This window comes from Lissotriton vulgaris, chromosome 9 (genome assembly GCF_964263255.1).
Source record: "Lissotriton vulgaris chromosome 9, aLisVul1.2, whole genome shotgun sequence".
Classification (NCBI taxonomy): Eukaryota; Metazoa; Chordata; class Amphibia; order Caudata; family Salamandridae; genus Lissotriton; species Lissotriton vulgaris.
In genome coordinates this window covers 863199850-863221764 of record NC_141697.1, presented here as the reverse complement: position 1 = coordinate 863221764, position 21915 = coordinate 863199850, and positions in this window count along the sequence as shown.

Genomic DNA, 21915 nt, shown 5'->3' with positions numbered 1-21915 from the left:
TCGAGTATTTAATGGGGCCAAACGCGGGACACAGTTGACAGACGCGGCGTTTTCAGGCTGCCAATGTGTTGCTAATTATTCCTAGCTGACTACTAGCTTTTAACGCGGCTCCTCCGCAATTATTATTGTGTCTTGTGTTTTTTAACTTTGTGTGATTTTATTATTGCTAATTGCACTTTCTTGGCTCCTTTGAGCAACCTACCTGTTAATTCCGCTCCAGACCCCGTTCCGCCCCGGCTGTGTGCCGTTTGTGCGGAGGGTCGAACTAGTGAGCGCCATTGCCCGCCTTCTTCCTTGATCCACTTCCGCCCTGACGCATTCAGCGCAGGTCAGCGGTCTAGCGGTTTTACGTCCCTTATTCATATTATGACTGTGTGGCGGAAGCGCAGCGGACGAGCGCAGCGGGAGCGCTGACGTCGCGCCGAAGTCAAGCCAAAGTCCTGCCCGTCTGCGCCCGTCCGCGCACGATTGCGCCCTGCGGCCTTCCGCCCTGCCGGAAAAGTCTCATACTCTTCACAGGACCTCCATACCCTCAATTACAATGTCCCCTTGCCGCCTGACGCCATCAGAAGGGCCCAGGCGTGTGGCATTGCTCGGGCTTCTAGCTCTTCCCCCGCCCCGTTACCTAGTTGTACCTCCCCTTCTGTACCCCTTATAACTCCTCCTTTAACACCTGTGTCTCACACTCTATCCATTCATTATTTAAATACGCGCTCCCTGGCGAGACACCAACTGGAGATCTATCGTCTACTAGACGACACTGAGACAGATATTCTGTTCCTATGTGAGACTTGGCTGACCGAGGACTCAGCACCCGATATTTTAGCTGCTATCCCTAACGGGTACTATATACTACATGTTGACCGCCCCAGGGGGCAAACTGGTGGCGGAGTCGCCGCTATCATTCGCAAGGATTTTGTTTTTCTACCCTGGACTGTACTCCTATTCCTGATACCCAGACTCTGGTGATACAGCTTCGCTCTGTCACCACTTCCCTTACCTGTGTGCTCATGTACAGACCTCCCTCCTACATGCCTTCTTTCTCCCAGTCAGTTGGGGACATGGTCTCCCAGCTTCTTATTAATCACTCTAGGATTCTTATCCTGGGTGATTTTAATTACTGGCCTAATGACCCCCAAGAAAGCAGACTGTCTGAACGTTTCACTGAAACCCTCAGCAGTCTGAACTGCCAGCAACTGATCTCCAGTCCTACCCACTGTAAGGGACACATACTCGATCAAGTCTGGTCGGCCAATCTTGACATCGACCCTCCTTTGATTGTTCCATGTACTTGGTCAGATCATTATATTATTTCTTTCTCAGTTGATCTGCCCAGTTTTCACCGTCCTCCTCGTCCTACGAACATTAGGGCTCGCAACTGGAAAAATGCCAACCTGCCAAAACTTCTTTCCCTCTTGGCAGCCTCAGCCCCTGTAGACCCTGATTCAGTAACCCACCAAGCCTCCTCCCTCGAACACTGGCTGAAGGAAGCAGCCGATTCGGTAGCCCCCCTAAAGACCATAAAAGTCCAACGCCCCCACGATGCCCAGCGCTGGTTTAATGACCAGCTTAAATCTGATAAACTTGCCCTTCGCCAAGCTGAACGTCGATGGCGCCACAAGTATGACCCTTTACTCAAGACAGAGTTTATCTCCTTATTGAGTAAATATAAATCATCGATACTTGAGGCAAAGACTCACTATTTCTCTACAAAAATCCTGGAGTCGGCCTCCAAAACAAAAGACATTTTCTCAATCGTCAATGACCTCTCCCTCCCTGACCGCATCACTCTTCCACTGGCACCTACTCAGGCTTTGTGTGATGAGCCCAATGCCTTCTTCCTAGAAAAAATTTCCATTATTAAAACTAACATCTCTCCACCCTCCCCCTCCAAATCGTTCCCTCTCCCTCCTGCTAACCCTCAGGTATTCTCTTCTTTTCCTCCTATCTCTATTTCTGACCTTCATAACCTTCTTCATAAGGTCTGTTCCGGATCTCCCAGGGACTGTTGCCCCCCTCATATCCTGAAGGAAATTTTCATGGCCTGTCCCGGTCCTGCTTTGGCCCTCCTCAACACCTCTTTATCTTCTGGAGTTGTTCCAGAGGCCTTTAAGCAGGCCGTGGTATTACCCATTTTAAAGAAACCCGGCGCTGATCCACTAGTGCTCAGTAATTACAGGCCCATATCTCTCCTCCCTTTTTTGGGCAAGATATTAGAGACCTATGTTACCGGGTGCCTGAGTTCGTTCGTGGAGACTTCTCTATTCCTGGATCCCCAGCAGGCTGGCTTTCGCCCTCTCCACTCCACCGAGATGGTGATTGCGGCTGTCTTGGACACCCTCAGAGCGGGCGCTGATGACAACCTCTCCCAAGCCCTGATTTTGCTAGACCTTTCGGCGGCGTTTGACACGGTCGATCATGCTATCCTGGTCGACCGTGTCAGAAACGCCGGCATCCAGGGTATTGCGTTGGACTGGGTGCGGTCTTTCTTGCAAGGCCGCTCGCAGGCAGTCCATCTGTCTACTTTCACTGCTCCCTTTCTCTCTCTCACATGTGGTGTCCCCCAAGGTTCTGCTCTTTCTCCCCTTCTTTTTAATTTATACATGCAACCACTTATGGTCTCCCTTCGTCACTCCCCTGCAACTATTTTCAATTATGCTGATGACCTTCAGTTGGTCTTTCCCTTGGACACTTTACCCTCTTCCCGTTATAAGTTTCAAACCACCATGTTGTTGATCTCAGATTGGATGGCTCACAGCCAGCTCAAGCTGAATCCATCAAAAACGGAACTCGTCCTGCTGGGTGGCCCTTCTAATCCTTGGAACGACACTTATTGGCCTCCTTCCCTTGGCATCCCTCCCAGCCCGGTCAAGACCGTGAAAAGCCTTGGAGTGGTTATCTCTGAGGATTTATCCATGAAACCCCAGATCTCGGCTGTGACATCATCCTGTTTTTTTCAACTGCGCAGGATCCGTAAGATCTGTCGTTTTCTCACCAGAGAGGCACTCATTCTAGTCTTACTGGCTCTGGTTATCTCCAGGATTGATTTTGCTAATCTCCTGTACGTGGGGATTCCTGCTTATCAGCTCCACACACTTCAGCTGATCCAGAATCAGGCGGCCCGCTTGGTGTATCACCAACCTAAACACCAGCATGTTTCTCCTCTTCTGAGAAACCTTCACTGGCTCCCAGTGGCCCAACGGTGCTCCTTTAAACTTGGTTGCACCGTCTTTAAATCTCTCCACGATCGCGCCCCTGAATTTGTGTCTTCTAAACTGAAGAGATATCTTCCCACCCGTAATCTAAGATCATCTGCTGATAATCTTCTCAGCATTCCATCTTCCCGCCGGAAGCGGCATGGCGGCTTGCGCCTTTCTTCTCTCGGCCCCATCTTTTGGAATTCCCTTCCTTCTTCCTTTCCTCATTGCCCTACCTACGAGTCATTTAGGAGAACCTTAAAAACTTTTCTTTTCAAAGCTGGAACAGTGTGATCTCCTGGCCCTGGTTTGTTATGTCTGTCATGAGCGCCAAGAAACCGTTTCGGTGTACGTGCGCGTTATAAGTTATTTAACATAACATTTAACATAAACTGGGCTGGCATAGTGAGCAAAAGAATGATGGATTTAACCCAGATCTCTTGACTGAGGGAGAATGTTTTGATTTGTTCTGCATTCCGTCCATCAATTGTGTGTCTTCTGCTCACTCCACAAGGGAGCCTAAGCCACCATTGCTGGCAAGTAACTACAGTTCTCAGCAGCTCCTGGGAGGCCGGCGTTGCCCATTTTGCAACACCAGCACTGATTTAACACCCCAGTGGCTCCCGCCTAGCGGGATTTGCATGTGCTGTGCCCGGGTGAAGACTGGGCCATGGGCAGGCCTCTCTGCACATGTCGAGCCCAGATGAGGGTGGGCTGGGCCACCCCTCTTTCGCCATCAGTACTGTTCCGGACCCTGCTGCCTTTTGCCCCTGTCACCGCACCTGGTGCTCCCCCTTACCTTCCCTGCCCCAGGCTCCCAGTAGTTGTTCTGCTAAGCTGCGCCTCTTTCCCCTAGCAGCCTGGTCCCACTGCTCCTGCCCCTGCTTTTGACCTCTTCCTTTTCCGCTCTCCCTGCCTGCACGTGAAAACTGGATCCCCCTGATCTGTCCCTTGTCCCTCACCTCCACCCAGCCATCCCTTCTGCCATCTACGGGCCTGCCACTCCCCATGCTCCAACTCCACAATTGCTCTCAGCCACACCTGGTGTCTTCCCCGGTGGAGACCATGGACACTCCGATCCAAGCGACCCTTCCTGCCCTCCTGCATGTAGACCGCAGTGCACTCAAGCAGTGAACATGCACAGAGGGCATGCAATGTGTGCACAAGGACCGCACGCTGCACCAAGACTCCAGCCACCACAGATCGCCTTTGCTACACATTGGAGAAACGTCAAGCCCTGGTATGTGGACACGAGAACCTCAGCTGCGACAAGCCACCCCAGGACCATCGAAGGCCCCTTCTCCTGCCGGATATGCCGCTTCACCTGCATCCCAAGGAAAACAAGTGATACCACGCCCATCAGCCACACTACACCCCTCACACCCAGCAGCAAGGCTGGCCCCAACACCTCCGGAAAGGTCAACTGCCTGCTGATCAATGCACGCTCACTTGCAAAACATGCACCAAAATCTTGGACACCATTACCACCCATGCCTCAGATGCCATCTTTATCACAGAGACCTGGCTCTACCCTGAATCAGCAGGCGACATTGCTAAAGCCGACCCTGGCCAGATAAAAAATTGAACATTGAGACTGCACCAATAGGAATGGCGGCGGCATCGCTATTATCTACAATGAGTCTCTCAAATGAGCTACTACCAGAAATGAGACCACCCCCTTCATAGAGCACCTCAACTTTCCACTTCAAACGAATGGCAAAACCACAATCCAGGGCACCCTCATCTACAACTCCAGGACCCCATCCTCCCTTCTGCAGCACCATTTCCAACTTCATTGCCCCTATTGCTGTTGACTCAAATCTGTACATCTTCCTAGGAGACCTCAACTTTCATCTTGAGAATATTGACAACACCAACATGGCTGACCTGGTAGCAAGTATGGCCAACCTCGGACTAAAGCAACTGGTCACTGACCCCACCCACATCACAGGGCACACGCTCAACTCTATCTTCGCAGTCAGCAACAGAGAACCATACACCTGAAGTACCAAAAAATAAATTAGACCATATAGTGCTATACTTACTAATAGCTCCCAATACCAATTACCAATAATCAGTCAGTTGGCAGTGTAGAAAGTTGAATCGTTTATTAAACAACAACTCTGCCAGAGGAGCCTCTCGCGACCTAACCCCTCGAGGTCCGCCGAGAAGACTGCTGGCACATTATCAAGAGATCACATATAAACTGTTACATTTCGAAACCGTTACCTAAGAAGGAAAAATACAAGTTGGTACAGGTTGGTGCAAAAGAAAGACCATATATGGGACACAAAGCATCCTTAGTTTAGCTCAGCTCGTTATAGCAAGGTCGAGGAGGGTGGCTCCCTTCTGCCAGCTCTAGGAGAGTCCGCACAGGGACTCCTGGAATGTGCTTATCTGGCCTACCCCCACCTACAACCTTGACAGGCCTAGCATGCAGAAGCAGCAGCTTGTTACATGCGTCAGGCTGTTTCTAGAGAAAACGGCTCTCGCTAAGTGCAATGGTAGGTTTCCACTAATGCTACGAGCAGGCTAGGCCACAAAATGGCGCTGGTCTAGTTAATCTACATTGCTTGTTGAAAGACGAAAACTAAAATAAGGCCTGCCCATCCCCGCGTTAACCAGGTGTAAGCATTTTCCCCACATACAAAATACACATTTGGAGGAGTTAACAGTGGGGGTCTGCTGAAGATTCTCATTCTATATGTATAGTTACAGATACTATTCCCTACCTGCACATGCCCCATTCCTTGTACACAAAAAGCAGAGGAGGTATTCAAAATAGGGATGGGCATAATGCGTTCACTAGTGACGTTTCTAGTGATGAACTGCTGGAAATACTGTGAATGATTGAAGTTAGTGAGATCATAAAGTTCATTTTTCAACCAAGTACTATTTTCATTAATAGTGTATAAATTCATACAAGCATTCGGGTCCAATGATCCCTCCCCTTCATTTCCTGCTGGATCAAAACCCTGGTGAGTTTCACTATAGGCTAAAATCATGTTTAAATCTTTCTCCGAGTACAGTTTGGGGTTCTCCACATAAAGGTTATACATAGCTGATAACATCTGAAACCATGCTTCGCAGCTTCTTAAATATGACAGAGGCAGGGAGAGGAATAAATCATGTTTGTGCATAACTGATGGCAGAAGCCCGCAAACCCAACAATCTGTCATATTAGTAGTACTATGCGTTTGGTGGAGCATCTCTACAAATACATTTTTAGCATAAGTCTGGCGATGCCTTTCCTTATGGGGGGCCAAGGAAAACATCAAATGCTCTGGAGGGGCAACAGTAGATGTCATCATTGCTTGAATTGGATGTTTATACTCTAAATATATGAATATACTCATGAAAATTGCGAATATAACCGTTATCACCACTACAAAAGTTATTTTTACACGCATGGTCCAAGCAGAAAACATTGGCTCATAAAAGGGTAAATATCATGGTGCAAAAGGACGTTCTTCTTCAGGTACAATACGACCAAAAGGGTACATTCCTAGCTAAAAGTCCAAAACTATACTGGGGCAAAGCAGACCGTCCTGCCAGAGGGTTCTTCTTTCCTGTGTCCGTCTAGAATCTCACAGGCAGACTCCTATCGTTCATCTCAAGAAAACAAAATGCCTTTGCGGAAATCAGATGTACAACCTGGCCTTTTGTATGTAACAGTCTTTCTTTCTGAACAGAGCACAATACCAAAGTTCCAGCTCTCAACAAGTTCAGTCCAGTGTCTCGCTCTGTACCTCAGACAAGAATCTAGCAAACCCTATTTATTCAAGTCTTTTCTTATCTCCTAACTGTGTCGTCTGAGGTACCGCAATGTTTTCTTGACCATAGGTTGTAGCGCACATGACCCGGAACTTCGTGATCAGAAAATAGCACATGGGAAGGTACATTTCCTTCATCAGAGCCCCTGCCAACTGGAGTATCGGTGACAGGGTTAAGGGCAATTGCGGATTCTACTGTGGCCGTCTTGCCCGATCCCGTCACTCCTTCTTCTTGCCTTTACTCTACTTCACAGGCGTCGGATAAAGGGACAAATGCAGTGGCTCTCTCACTTTCCTGTGTCAGAATTCCATCAAGATGCTGCTGATCATAAGGAAGCGGGAGTAGCAGCTTTTTCAGATGAGATTCGTGGATCCAGTGTTTCTTTCCGTCCACCTTTACAGCCGTCCGCGTGGCCAGAAGGATCTGATATGGCTTAGACCACCTTGGAGCCAGGCTGGTGTCTCGCTCGTATTTCTTAACCAGTACCCATTGGCCAGGTTCCAATCGATGTCCGGGGCCCTCTGGCAGGGGCTGCAATACAGATGCTACCTGCTGGTGAATAGAACGGAGATCTTTAGTTAAAGTATACAGGTAATCGATCAACATAGGATATTCAACATCAGTAAATGACCTTGGTCGGGGTACTCCCCATACATTAACAGGCCGCCCAAAGATTACTTCATAAGGTGAGAGTCCGGAGCGTGAATGGGGGGGTAACTCATAATGGCATGAGGGCCAAAGGTAAGGTATCAGGCCACTTTAAGCCAGTACTCTCGTGGATCTTAGCCATCTTAAGTTTCAGAATTCCATTATATTTCTCCACTAATCCTGCTGACTAGGGGTATCGAGCGGCATGGAATTTCTGTCATATTTGCAGCCCATTACAGATATATCTAACAAGGGCCCCATGGAATTGCCCCCTATTGTCCGACCAAATCAAACGGGGCAATCCGTATCTAGGGATAAATTTCTTGATGAGAGCTTTTGCTGTAGCCAAAGCAGTGTTCTCCTTAGTTGGGTAAGCCTCATCCCATTTGCTAAAGGGCAAACCACCACCAAAACATATTTCAAATTGTTGACGCGCTCCATGTGGATGTAATCCATCTGGAGTACCTCAAACGGCAAGGTCGGGGGCGCAAAGTTCCCACTCAAAACATTTTCCCCTTTCCCTGGATTATGTTGTAAACAAACCATACAATATTGGACTAAGTGGACAGCCATCCTTTGGATATTGGGGTTATTCCATACTGGATCCAACAAAGCACAAATACCTTTAGCTCCAATATGAGCTGGGCCATGGGCCATAGTTACAACGGCCTGTACTAAAGCATTGGGCAGCAACCATCTTTGTTTTTCCGTCAAATCAACCCAACAGTTATTTTCATCCAACCTTCCCACCTCCTGCTCCCATCGTACCAATTCAACTGGAGTAGCCTCTTTATGTATTTCTTGGACACTTTCTATGGTATTATTAAACAAATCAGATTCTTCCACCCATCTTGCTGAGGAGGTCACAAACATAGCCAACAGTGTGGACTGGGCTGTCTGTTTAGCGACTTGGTCAGCAAAAGCATTCCCCTCTCCCACTTCATCCACCACTGCATTTTATTATGGCTAGTTTCTTGGGTAAAGTTAGGGCAGCAAGTAATTGCAACACCAAGGGACCATTCTGTATTTTCTGACCATGAGAGGTAAGGAAACCTCGTTCTCTCCACAGCCGCCCAAAGCTATGGGCCACGCCGAAGGCATATTGACTGTCTGTATAGATGTTGACCTCGAGTCCCTTGCTTAATTCACAGGCTCGTAATAGTGCCACCAGTTCAGCAGCCTGAGCTTATCGATAGGGAACTCGAGAAGTCTCAACTACCGTTTTTAGCGTAGTGATTGCATATGCAGCTGTTGTTGTGCCATCTGTTAACTTGAAACAAGACCCATCCACATACAATTCCCCTTGGGGTCAGATAGAGGAATATCGGTGAGGTCAATCCTCCCCTTCGTTTCTTCTTCGGTCCGAAATATGCAATCATGCACATCAATTTTAGTTTCACTCCAAGGGAGAGGTAACAATGTGGTAGGATTTAAAGTGGCACATCGCTTAATTGTAATATGTGGGGCAAGTCAATTTGTAACCGGTAAGGCGTGCACTTGTGAGATGCTGTGTTTTTGTTTTATTTAGCAATGCATCCACAGCATGAGGCACCATCACCGTTAGACTAGAATTTAGAACGTGCCCCTCCGACTGCTGGATGGCCACTGTGACAGCTGCAGTGGCCCTCAGACAGCTAGGAAGCGCTCTGGCTACATTGTCTAATGTGGCCGAGAAATAAGCGCAAGGCCTTTGCTTACCACCAAATCCTTGCGTTAACACTGAAAGCGAGCAACCGTTGACCTCATGCACATAAAGTACAAAAGGTTTACAGTAATCAGGAGTACCCAAGATGGGTGCAGAACAAAGTGCATATTTCAATGAGTCAAAAGAATGCTGACATTCATCAGTCCACGGAAGAGGTTCATGCACGTCTTTAGTGGTTAAATGTAACAAAGGTTTAGCAAGAAGAGAAATATTAGGAATCCATTGGCGACAGTAGGAGGTAATGCCAAGGAAAGCACAAAGTTCACGCTGGGTGCAAGGCACAGACATGTTAGAAATAGTAGTAACACGTTCTGGAGTCAGGCGCCTACCCTCCTGCGACAGCAGATGACCTAAGTAGGTCACCTCCTGTCGACAATATTGGAACTTAGACAGGGACACCTTATTACCCTTAGCAGCCAGATGGTGCAATAACTTGACAGTGGCGTCTCGACATCCTTCCTCTGTATTTGACTCAATCAACAAGTCAACCACGTATTGCAAGAGCACATTACCAGCGGGCAAAACTAAGTCATCCAAAATCGCTTTAAGGGCTTGGCTACAGATGCTCGGACTCTCAGTATAGCCTTGAGGTGCACAACAGAATCTAAAGCTTTGGCCAGATAACGAGAAGCCAAAGATCTGACGGCTCTCAGGATGGATCGGAATGCTGAAGAAAGCATTCTTGAGGTCAATGACCGGAAAATACTTAGCAGTTGGTGGGATCATTGTAAGGATAGTAGTGATATCGGACACCACCGGATACTGAGGCACTACAATCTAATTAACCTCCCGTAGGTCGATCACAAAACGATATGTATCACCATTTCCAGAAGTCCCAGAATCAGAAGTATTTTTCAAAATCGGGAGAATAGGGCTGTTACAAATATTTGCAGCTGTTTCCTCAACCACACCTTTATTAATTAAATCCTGTATAATAGACAGTAAAGCTCGCTCGCCAGCCGGCGAGATTTTATACTGGGGTATTTGTGGCAGTTTTACACCAGGTTTCAGCGTAATATGGACAGGAGGGATGTCTAACTTACCGACATCCGCATCCCCTGTTGCCCACAACGTAGTAGGGATGGCATCAAACTCAGGTGGAAGAGGTTCATTTTTAGCAAAGCATTGCTTCATATTTTCATTAGAAGGTCGTATCGTTAAGTAAACACCATCTGGGGAACAGTAAATTTTCGCATTCAACTTCTTCAACATATCTAAACCTAGTAGATTCTCACCACAATGTTAAGTCAACAAGAAGGGTGAATCAATAGTGACTGGACCAATAGTGAATGGGAGTGGTTTAGAGATGGGGATTACCACCGGAACTCCTGAAAATCCCACTGAAACATTATTTTGCCCGGACAGAGCGGCCCCTGGGACCAATGATCGAGCAACAGAACTATTCATTGCTCCGGTGTCAATTAGAAAATTCTCAGAAGTCCCCATCAATTCCCCCTTCACATAGGGTCCTTGTTGATTGACTGGTATCGACACTTGGCCCCTACTCTGTCCTTGGCTGTCCTATGCATAAACATACCCATCTTGATCTCCGAATGCATAGTCCTCATTAAAGTATTGCCTATCTTGAGGGGTGTCAAAATGATTCCATTCGAACTTGCCCTGTGCTGCCTCTTCTCTACGCATATCACTGCGGTCTGGGCCACCTCGGCCACATCCCGTCCTCGGACAGCCCCGTTCTGTGCTATCAGTAACGGACACTGAGCCCTCCAATGTCCTTCCTGTTAACAATAAGCACACTGATTTATCCCCAATGACGGGCCGGGTCTCCACCTCTTCCTGTCCCCACCCCTCTGGATACTGGCCCTCGCGCTCCTCGTCCTCTAACGGCTTGCTGTAATAACACTGAGTCTTTAAGTCCTTAGCCTTCTTTTATATTTTATCCTTACTCTCATTCACCCTATGCTCATAGCACTGGGCCATACTCAATATCACCGAAGGAGTGGAGGTAGTCCACGTACTCTCGGCCGCTAATAGCCGCGTAGAGACTTCTGGTAACAAATTGGTCACAAACCGTTTCACGAACAACCGGATCCCGCCTTCCGTGGCAAGATCCTGTCCGCTAAAATCGATGAATGTACCTTCAAACCGGGTAAAGAAATGGGAAACACTCCAGTCTTTCTTTTGTTTGCAGGCGGTCAGTTTATCCCAGTCAACTTTACGTGGAGGAATCAAGGTGTGCATGTAAGCAATTATTTTCGCTGGGAGAGTAGTCATTTCGTCTCTTGGCTTGTCCCCAGGTTTGCGATCCTGATCCAAGTCTTTCAACTGGTTCCAGGTCCCCCCCAACTCCGCTGCATGATCAGTGTCATGAACCTGTCACCATATATCTACAGGGACCAAGAACCCGAAAAACAATTCAGCATCAGCCAAAGTCATTACAGCTGAGGCTGCAGCTTCAGTTAATTCTTAATAGTAAGCTGTGGGATTCTTTCGAGGGTCAGGAAGCTGCGATTTTAAAGCTAGGACTTCACTTCTTTTCCATGGAGTGTTTACCCATTGCTCTTGAAACCGCGCCTCTACTCGATTCCTCATAACTATGTTTTGATTATCACGTACTTCGGGTATTTCAGGATGAAAAATGGGGTGCACTTCCCTTATAGGATGTTGAGAATCCCAGTTGGGACATCTCACAAACACTCTAACTCGATACTTTACCAACGTCTCTACGTTCTTATACACCTCTGTCGGACTTAAATCAAACTTGTGAGTTTGATCCAAAATGTCATACAGTATCTGAGGAGCCAACCCATCACGAAAACATTTCTCCCAAACCTCAATGAGGTAGCGAGATATTTGGCGTAAAGCATGCTGTTGCATAACAGGTTCAAGGTCCCTTATGGTACTCCATAAATCCGCTACTGTATATACATCTTTCCTCATCCATTTAACTGCCTGTTCTGTTATAGCTTCTTTTTCACCATAGCCCAACGATGCTCTTGTAAATAATCGCCTAGCATTTAGCCAGCTTGTATCCTGTAATGGAGTGTGATCCCTCATTTCAGGGGTCGCACCAGCCGATTGGGATGTCCATATGGGACTTGGAGTTGCCAAAATTATGGGGAAATTCCCAGGGATTGTCGTGTATCAGGAATAAGGGTTGCCGTGTCTATTATTGAGGTAGGTGCGGCACGAGACGTACCTGCAGGGGCTAGAGACACATCTACCTCTGGGGCGGAGGCTGAAGGGGTAGTGGCCTAGTGAAGAGGTACAGCGGGGTATATACGTTGAGGCGCATACAGTGGGGGAGGTCGAACGTTTAATAAATCCTCTATTTCATCTTCAGCTTCATTTCGAGTCACATAACCTTTGTCTACCTGTAACCTAAACTGTCGATCCAAACAGTCAATATTCTGTTCAGTCTGATTTTTATCATAGGCAATGGCTTTCTGGGTTACAGTCTGTCCTTGTTTTATCTTTATTAATTTCTCTGCTCTAATCCATCTCCGCTTTGCTTCTTTCTGCCATGTATTGAGAGAGTCAAACATGGCCTGCCGGCTGCGTTTTGCAAACAGACTGTCTTGTAAATACTGAATCTTTTTCTCGTCAAAAGACCCTGTCAGCGGCCACTGTAATTCCACATTATCTTTGGTGTATTTATGCTATAACGTATTAAATAAAAGTGGTGCAATCCCATGCTTATAACACATATCATGACTGGGGCTCCCCTCCGGAGGGGCCGGCTGGCTTTCGTCCAGTCTCGTACCCTTCCGGCAAATACAGCCAAAACATAGCTTACTAAAGCACAGCATTGTCCTTCCTATAGTCTAGTTACTCTAGAAAAAAAGTTATTTACAACACTCTCATACACATGGCCATGTTCAACTCAACTTCAATTACGCACACACAATAAACAAACAACAATCTTTTGAACAACATAAAGGATAAAACTATTTCGTACCAAGCAAAAAAGGCAGAGTCCGTCGACTCCTGCCGATGGAGAACTCGTGTATCTTTTCAAGTTTTCAAAAGCCCAAAATGAAGTAATCTCGTCCTTAGACTACCTAGAGATAGCCACACAGGTTTTCAAATCACAGACCAACCTACGGGCCATCCGGCAGCCTTCATGATTCACCTCCTGTGCTATTCTGGCTTAGCCCGCTCTTTCAAGCGTCGCTCCAGATCTTCCCAGGGGCTACCCAATCATGACTGCCAGCATCCCCGAGAGCAGTCCGGCCAGATGTGAACTTCTTCCTCAAGTCACACCTAGGCGTCTGGTTCAGATCTCTATTAATCACCAAGTCTGCCAAAAACAGGAGCGTCTGCCCGTGCACTCTCAATACTGCCCCGTCAGACCCCCTTTGAGTTCTCCGTGGTCCCAAACCACCAAATACTCCAAATCAAAATCAAAGGGATATCCAACACAAAACAAGACGATTCACTCACCTGGTGCACTCAGGTTTGATTGCAAGTTTCTCCACTGCCAACTCCTGAAGACCAACACGGTCTGCTTCTGGGTTACACCCGAAGTACTCCGGCGTGGGGTCACTAGCAGCTGGGGCTCTCCTGATCGGGAGAGCGGAGTAACCCTCAAACTTCGCTCAGTCCTCCCCCTCGACCAAGATTACCCTTCCCAATGTCCCATTCTTTTCCGATTACGGAGGGACGACCCCAACGCGGAGTCCCGGCGGAGTCGCCAACTGAAGTACCGAAAAATAAATTAGACCATATAGAGCTATACTTACTAATAGCTCCCAATACCAATTACCAATAATCAGTCAGTTGGCAGTGTAGAAAGTTCCATTGTTTATTAAACAACAACTCTGCCAGAGGAGCCTCTCGCCACCTAACCCCTCGAGGTCCGCCGAGAAGACTGCTGGCACATTATCAAGAGATCCCATATATACTGTTACATTTCGAAACCGTTACCTAAGAAGGAAAAATACAAGTTGGTACAGGTTGGTGCAAAGGAAAGGCCATAAATGGGACACAAAGCATCCTTAGTTTAGCTCAGCTCGTTATAGCAAGGTCGAGGAGGGTGACTCCCTTCTGCCAGCTCTAGGAGAGTCCACACAGCGCCTCCTGGAATGTGCTTATCTGGCCTACCCCCACCTACAACCTTGACAGGCCTAACATGCAGAAGCAGCAGCTTGTTACATGTGTCAGGCTGTTTCTAGAGAAAACGGCTCATGCTAAGTGCAATGGTAGGTTTCCAGTAATGCTACGAGCAGGCTAGGCCACAAAATGGCGCTGGTCTAGTTAATCTATATTGCTCGTTGAAAGCCGAAAAGTAAAATAAGGCGTGTATCAATCTCTAAGCTACTACATGAGTTTATTAATGCTAGGAACACTCACTGAACTAATAGGTACATCACGCTAATTTCTAGCTACTACTATGTGTCTTTATTTTGCTCACAGGGCCTAATTCAGATTTCAGTTCCTCACACCCTCACTGAAAAACTCACTTATACTGACCACCACTGCATCCACTTCGTAGTCTCTGAACCCTTCAACACCCCCACCCAAATAAAAGTGCAACACGTCGCAGCTGGTCCAAGGTATCAGAAAAACGTTGGACTGATGCCCTCAACTCCCACCTACCCACCACCACCCAGGACTCAGATCAAGCAGTGGACAACTTCATAAACTAGATCACAGTAAGCGCTGACAAAGTCACCCTGGCAAAACCTACCAACCACGAGAAACGCACAACCAACGACATCCCTACTGTTTCACAGAAGAACTACACACCCAGAAATGCAACTGCAGACAGACTGAACGAAGATGGCACACCTGTGAGCACCTCGAGGACCGAATACACTTCAAACTTGCCTCAACGGCTACCACCACCTCCTGAAAAACTCCAAGAAGACCGCCATAGCCACCCACATTAATGACAACTGCAAGGAACTTTTCAATATAGTCAAGAATTCACTACCCCTTCAGCAGCAGAAAAGAACACCACACCCTTGCAAGAGCTCTTTGACACTCTGGCGGACTTTTTCCACAACAAAATTAACACCATCTACCAAGATTTTGGGACCCAACCCCTGCCACAGACAGCTTGATTTCCTCATGACGACGGATGCCCACACACACCAGCTCACCTTGTGGAACCCATTCCCTTAGCAGGATACAGCGACCATCATGAGATCCATCCACTTCAGAGTGCCTGCAGACCCCTGCCCCCACCATGCTTTCCACCTAAGCAATCAACTCATCAGCTAAGAACGCACCAAGTCCCTCAACTCCTCGATCACTAAATTACCAGACATAGGTAGAACCACAACCTCCTGGACACCTCCCAATCTGCCTTCAGAAAAAACTACAGCACCAAGATAGCTCTAGTCACATCCACAGATGACATCTGAATGGTGCTAGACCAAGAAGAAACAGTGGCCCACATCCTCCTTGAACTCTCAGCAGCATTCAACACTGTTTCCCACCACCCACTCATCAACAGGCTCCACCAGATCGGAATCCAAGGAGCAGCCCTCAAGTGGATCACCTCATATCTCACATGAAAAATGCAGAAAATCATCTTCCCCCCTACTCCTCGCACCCTAAGAACATCACCTGCTGGGTACCTCAAGGCTCATCCCAAGCATCTTCAACGCATACATGACTACCCTCACCAACATCATCAACAGCCATGGGCACAACATAATCTCCTACACTAACGACACCCAACTCATGCTCTCTTTGACTAACAATCCAAGAACCATGAAAGACAAGTTCCAAAGATGCATGAAAGATGTTGCTGACTGGATGAGCAACAGCTGTCGCAAACTCGAAATCAACAAGACAGACGTACTGATCTTCAGGATAGGCAGGGACACACACTGGAACAATGAATGGTGGCCCCTGGAGCTAGGCACAACCTTGATACCTACCAAACACGCCCACAATCTCTGCATCATCCTTGACAGCCAGCTATCCATGAAGAAGTATGGACTGTCTCCTCTGCCTGCTCCTCATGCTCCGTATGTGCAAGAAGGATTCCAAATGGGCACCAAGAGACACAAGACAAACCGTCACACATGCTCAAATCACCAGCAGACTTAACTACTGCAACACACTCTACGTAGGAATAACATCCCAACTCAGGAAGAAATGCCAGACATTCCAGAACACACCAGCCAGGCTCATTCTCAACCTCTCCAGACACACGCACATAACACCCCACCTCAGGAAACTCCACTGGCTACCAGTCATGAAGAGATGCCAGTACAAACTACTCACCCATGCATACACAACATTATACTATAAAGTACCGGCATACCTCAACCAACGTGTAACCTTTCACCAGCCCACCAGGAAACTCTGGTTCAGATACCTCGCCCTAGCTGCCACCCGTCGCATCCTCTGGACATACAGCAGAGGCTGCTCTTTCTCCCATCTGGCGGCCAAGACCTGGAACAACTTCCCCTGCACCTCAGAGCCTCACCATCCCTCCAGCAATTCATGAAGGACCTCATCACATGTATGTTCAACCAATAGGAGTGCACGGAGCACTATTCGACAGCACCTTGAGACCCTCACGAGTGAAGCAGCCACTCTCTACAAATCCTGATTGATTGATTTACCTCCAGCTAGGAAGGGCTTTGAACTCTGCACAGTAGTGTTTGCTGAAGGGCCTGGCCTTCACATAGACCCTTTGGTCAAAACCTACATGCTCCAACCCTTCTGTGGAAGGCCTATGGATGTATGCAGCATGAATTGGCTGCAGGCCAAGCATCCAAACCCTGTGCATTCCTAACTCCAACTGCAAAAGGCCTTTAGCCCTGAACAGCAAGGAGCTGGATCTAAGATTTGACCTTCGTTCACTATCGCCCCTAAAGCCTTACATGTACCCAGCCTCCACTATGGGTGGTTTTCAGTGTCTGAAGTAAGAGTTTGCTTTAGGCCTTGGCTTATAGACAGGCCATCTACACCTGCATAACCCTTGCTTGTTCCCCCATGCACACCCAACTGCCATTGAGAGTTTTTGTTGGCTAGGTGCAGCTGAGAATCAAACTTTAATTTGTAATAATTTTTTCAAGACTTGTGGATGTTCAACTAGATTTGACATTATCTGTGATTCCCTATGATGTTTTAGGATGCTTCAAATCCAACCCAAGATCCCCAAATCCCATGACTAACTCCATGTTTTTAAAACAACCATTGGAAGGTGACTCATTAGTAGGTGCAGATAGGTACCTTCAGCTAGTAATGACACCACAATCACAAATAAGGTCCATTCAAATCTCAATAAATTAGTCCTTGATCAATCCTTGGTAGCATGGCTCACGAGCAGTCAGGCTCAACTCAAGAGACAGATGTGTAAAGCATTTAATAACACAAATTTATAACAATAAGGAATATTTGTATCTATAAATTGCCACTGAAATTACAAAAATCCAATGTTGGGAATATTTAAACTTTAAATGTAAAAATGTGCTTTCTAGTGCCAAAATTGGAAAAGTTCCAGCCACTGCTCTCTGGTCGCACTTAGCCGGGCAAAGTAAACGTTTCAGGCCCACTGCAATGGAGCGCAGGTTGGATGCGATGAGTGACAGGGCCCAGTAAAGATTTTAACCTTATGACTTAGTCACCCTCAAAGCCGAGCTCGTCTCCTCGGCAGCCTGAGTTGTGATTCAAAGATGTTGGCTTGCTTCAGTGCAAGGCCTCTGTGATTTCTTGAAGTGTTGGTTTTTGTCGTCAATGGCAAAGAGCTTTGGAGCTTTCAGTGGGGCAAACCTGAAGTTCTGGCCGAGTTGCGGTTCGACTTCACCGGCTTGACTCTCGACATCAAGTTGGTCCCCTTATGGAGCTTTTTAACAAAAGTTCTCTAAATTATTCCAAACTTCTGTGTCTTTTTCCAGAATGTCTGTTTAGAGTACTGAAGGGTCAACAATGCCAGCCAAGGTTCTGGAAGCCCTGAGTTGCTCCTTGGAAAGTTGGGACTACACTTCCCACAATGCATCTGGTCAAATCCATTAAAGTACATGTGAAGCTGGTCAGCTGGGCTTATCATGGGGTTGTTGATGCAGGTGAATTCTTGACGCTTTTTTGTACCTGTTGCTTCCAGGGAGTACTCTCCTTAATCCTTTAAAGCCAATTCAAATTCCTCTCTTGTGAAACACAGAGTGTGCAGCAAGTGCAGTCCTTCAGAGTGCAGTCCTCTCTTAATGAAGACAAGGGGTTTAGAAGGGCAGTGCCTTTTCTCTTGATGTTTCCAGGCTCTGATCTGAGTTGCTGGGCAGCTCTCCCATATTTATCCAGGTTTCTGGGCTAGCAAGCAGGGGAACCCCTGACCAATTGGGCGCAGCGTGCCACCCTCTGTGATGACAACATCCATAGAAGTATGGCATATTTTTGTCCCAGAAAGCACTATCCAACAACAATAAAAATGGAGAAAATCTCTCCTTGGAGTTCAGATCCTGCTAACTCAACCCACAGGTGTGGCTAACTTTTCCCTACAATCCCCTCATTCCTACCCAGTATTCCTCACTTTGAAGACACGTTTGGCTACCCAGCCCCTTTCCTGTCCTGTCATCTGCAGGCATCAGATCTCCTCCCACCAGATATATACAAAATGTCGCACATACCTATTATCAGAGCATTGTAGTACAGACAACAGTGGTGCTCTAAACACTATTGACACATCTGTGTGTCCCAGCTAGACCCACGAAGATCGCTGATCATAGCCCAAACCACGTGCTAACAATTAAATACTGTAACACTCCTAATGTATATGTATTATTCAATTTCTGCATCAAGCCCCCCAGTTCATGTTGAGTTAACCAGTGTCACATTAAACATTATTCTGACATTTCACTATATTAAGACAGAAAATCATTCAGAACTCCATATAGTATTATAGATGGTGTTTTTACTTCTCAGTACAATTCAAAACAAGAACAATAGATGTAACAATGATGATGTTTCTTCATAGATGATTCAAGCTGACACGTGTTTCGTCCCAATTTAGGACTTTTTCACGATTATATCTGTATATATCAATGGTAGATTGGTGAAGGGTAGAAAATATTTTTCCTTCTTAATTAGATGATATATCAATAACACGTGAAAGGGGAACAAGCGGCCATGTGTTCACAGGATCAAGAGTTCAACAAAAAGCACCACTAGGTAACATTCAAGTTATATCCTTTTGCAATTTGACACAAGTTAACTTGTTTAAAAAAATGACTGCCAGTCATTGGACCTTTATACATCCCTGCAAAGACTTTGCCTGTGCCGTGGCATGCCACAGAAATTGATGTTCCACTGTTTTGCTGGCTAATCTGATGATGCAGTTGTAGGGCTGATTTCAGGTCATTTTAGGAAACTAATTCCAAAACAAATTTCCTGCAATAGTTTCCAATATTATTCTTCTATCAAGCTGATGCATGTTGCGACTATTTCGCCAAATGCCTGTTACCATGTGCTGGACCTCACTCGAGTGGAGACTTGCTGTGGAAATTGAGGATCCCTAGTCTTGACTGCACCGGTTGTGAATACAAAGGTAAGCGCTTTAACATAGCCTCTGCTTCCTGCCAAGTTCTTCTCTCTTAACTGCAGATCATTGGTTAAACATAAACTGAAGTTTTGAAAGTTCTTGGCAGAACTCATGCCTGATGTAACTTTCCTGATAGAAACGGGGTTGACTTAATATTTCTCATTGGACATTTGACAAGCCAACCCCCATAGGCAAACACAGGGAGGGGGTGATATTGCCATACTACTGCTTCACAGAATTATCCATTGATGGGTGTGAACCAGCTTTATTTTCTTTAACACTCTCTAGTAACTTCATTCTAACATGGACTTTAATCTATCTCCCTCAAGGCCCTGCTTCTTTTAGCATTTCTTAGTCATCGAATACTTTAATATGCCCTTTGATGATGCCTCTTGCCCCATGGCAGCAACCCTGGTCCCCGATTTGAAGGGCCTGCAGCTTTTCCAATCTATTTCCTTCTCCACTAACAGTCTTGGGCATATCCCCGTTCCTATTCTTTCTAATATCAACCGACTTGCCTCTTCCACTTGCCTGGTCTGACCATCTCGCCATTCATTTTTGTTCCCCATTGTCAAACTTCCACTCTGTCTTTCAATGGCCCAGGTAGTTTGGTCATGCAACGGGATAAGGTGATTCCTGCCAGCATTACTCAAGCACTAGGCTCAAGTCATCCTACCCTTGTTAGTTATATCAATAAAGCTAACTTACAATCAGAAAGCTGGATCTTTGATGCATTAGATCAAATAGCCCCTTTGGCTAATCGGTCTCTCCAAAGACATAAACCTTCAGCCGAGTGGTTTATTGATAAACTGTTCACAATCAAAAAGTAATCCTAGTGCTTGGAGCATTCTTGGCATTTGGCTTAGGACTCCATCAGCAAGGCTCATTATTTGACGGCCCTTAAAGTGCACCATGGCTGCATTAAACAATCTCACTGTGATTTCTACATTAACAAAACTGTTTCTGTCCAGTACTCCCTTTGTGAAATCTTCTCCATCGTCTAATCCTTCTCTTCACTGTCTCGAGTTGCAGCCTCCACCGCACGGTATGAGGATGGATGTAATGCTGTAGCTCAGTAGTATTGGGACAAAGTGGCAAGTATCTATGTCTCTTTTCCAGTATATTCTAGAGGTGCTCCTTGTCCCAACACCTGGTTGAATCCTCAGATGATAGCTCTAGGTTGCTCTACATCAAACCTATTGAATCTGAGGAGGTGTCCCCTCTTGTCCTGTCAGTCAAGTCTGGCTCCAAGCTGGACCCAGCATCCCCCTCCATATTGGAGTGAGGGATGGAAGCTTTCCCGCCTGTGCTTCATGAACTACTCAATAGCTCCCTGGTGGTCAGGCCAGGTTCCACTATGATGGAAGCAAGCAATGGTGGTCCCACAGCTAAAAGAATCCTTTGTTAGACCCCACCAAGCCAGAAAATTATTAACCCATCTTATTATTACCATTTTACTCCAAGGTCGCAGAAAAGTATTTCAACCAGCAACTCTTCACTTTTATTGAGGCTAATGACTTACTACACAGGACACCATTGGGCTTCCACCCCTCCTGCAGCACGGAGTCTGCCCTCTGACTTGCTACAGAATCCATTCATCAAATTCTGGACAGGGGCGAAACTAGAGCACTGCCAATGCTTGGTCTCAGGGCAGTGTTTGATACCATGTCAGAAAATCTCTTGATTAAGCGTTTGTGGAGTTGTAGTGTCCGTTAGAAAGCCTTGCAATGGGTTGCCTTCTTCCTGGAGGAGCGCACCTTTCAAATGTTTCAAAACCCATTCCATTCCCAGTATTCCTGCTGCAACAGGGAGTTCCACAAGACTCCTCCCAGAGCCCAACTTAATTTAACTTATACATGCCCCACCTGGCAGAGGTCATTGAACGTCATGGCTTTAGCATCATTACGTATGTAGGTGAATCTCTGCTCATCATTACCCTGTCACAGAACTCTGTTAACATGGCTACCTCATTGAGATCTTGCCTTACGGAGGTTGCCGAGTGGATGGACCTCAACTCTCTGAAGTAGAACAGAGGGAAAACAGGGTTCTCATCTTGGGTAAACAACTCTCCATTGCACAATGCCCCCTACCCTTGGGGCCCCTACGACAGACCTGACTTATATGTAACAATA